This window comes from Mus caroli, unplaced genomic scaffold (genome assembly GCF_978045245.1).
Source record: "Mus caroli unplaced genomic scaffold, Mus_caroli_1 scaffold_13, whole genome shotgun sequence".
NCBI classification, from domain to species: domain Eukaryota; kingdom Metazoa; phylum Chordata; class Mammalia; order Rodentia; family Muridae; genus Mus; species Mus caroli.
The window spans coordinates 67,690,861-67,692,412 of record NW_028227268.1 but is presented as its reverse complement, the minus strand read 5'-3'; positions in this window follow the sequence as shown (position 1 = coordinate 67,692,412).

Sequence of the window (1,552 nt, the reverse complement as noted above, 5' to 3'; positions counted from 1 at the left end):
AAGACTTGATATAGAAGACATTCACATTTGGAGATGAGAGGCCTGCTAAGTTCCAGCCCCTCCCTGCCCTTCACCGCCTTCAAACTGTAGCCAAGTCATCTAAGCCCCAGAGCTCATTTCTTGAGATCTGAGCTTTGGGGGTCAGTGCTGTGTGTTCCACAGATGATCTGACCCCGGCTGACTAAGGGGCAAGATTGCATCAACCACGAAGGGACCAAGTTCTTGTTCCCCACCTTGACAGAGGGAACAGGTTCACAGTTTCCACACCTGCACCCAGTCTTCGTTTCCTTCGCACACCATTCTGTCTGGAACTGTTCCGTTGCGTGATTCTGCCTCGTTCAAGGGACATCTTGTACCACTGGAGGCACCCAACAAACAGCTGATGAATGCAACACCATAGGGATTTCCTTTTTTTTTCTTTTTAAGATTTTTTTTTTATATGTAAGTACACTGTAACTGCCTTCAGACACACCAGAAGAGGGCATTCAATCTCATTACAGATGGTTGTGAGCCACCATGTGGTTGCTGAGATTTGAACTCAGGACTTCCGGAAGAGCAGACAGTGTTCTTAACCGCTGAGCCCTCTCTCCAGCCCCCTGTAGGAATTTCCTAAACCCTCTGATTGCCCAGATTCCCAGAGACCATCAATATACTGGGCATGCACACATAAGATCAGAACAAAACTTCCCAGATCCTCCCTGCCCTGCCCCTAACATCACACTGGTATGTCTGAGGGGCACAAGTTTCATAAAGTGTTCTGTGGACTTTTAAGGATTAATAATAATAATAATAAAAGTGTTATTATTATTATTATTGTATCAATCACCAAGGAGCCAAGACCTTGCTCCTCCACCTTGCCAGAGGTGGTATTATTATTATTATTATTATTATTGAGGCAGGGTCTCAGTATGCAGTCTTAGCTGGCCTATAACTATATAAACCATGCTGCTCTCAAACTCACAGACTGCTGCTCATGACTGCCTCCCAATTACCAAGGTTAAAGGTGTGCACCACTACACTCAGCTCCCTAGAATTTTGTGTGAAGAAAATGTCTTGATTTGGGGTGAACACAGCTTGATTCTCAGACACTTGAAAGGTGGCTGGAATGATTAAGGAACTAATACACACACACACACACAGAGGATGGGGGTGTGTGTAGTCTTGTGTAGTCCAGGCTGGCCTCCAGCTCACTTGTAGCTAAGGATGACTTTGGACATTTGACTGTCCTGCCTCCACCTCGTTGGGGCTGGGATTTCAAACATTCACCGCCACAGCCAGCTTAGGTTGCGCTGACAATCGAACCTGGGCTTCGTTCATACTGGATAAGCACTTTACCAACTGAGCTACATCTCAGCCCAGGAACTGGCTTCTTCATGTGTTAAATTAGTGCTCACAGGAGCCATAGCTTCCCTGTCTGAGCGTGTGAATATGTGTGTGTGTATAAAAGCACAGTGGAGTGTTTGCTTCTGTGCACAAGTATGGCCATGTTTGTGCACACCTGAAAACGAAGCACCTGAGAGTAAGACACACATACCATCACCGGGACGGGAAG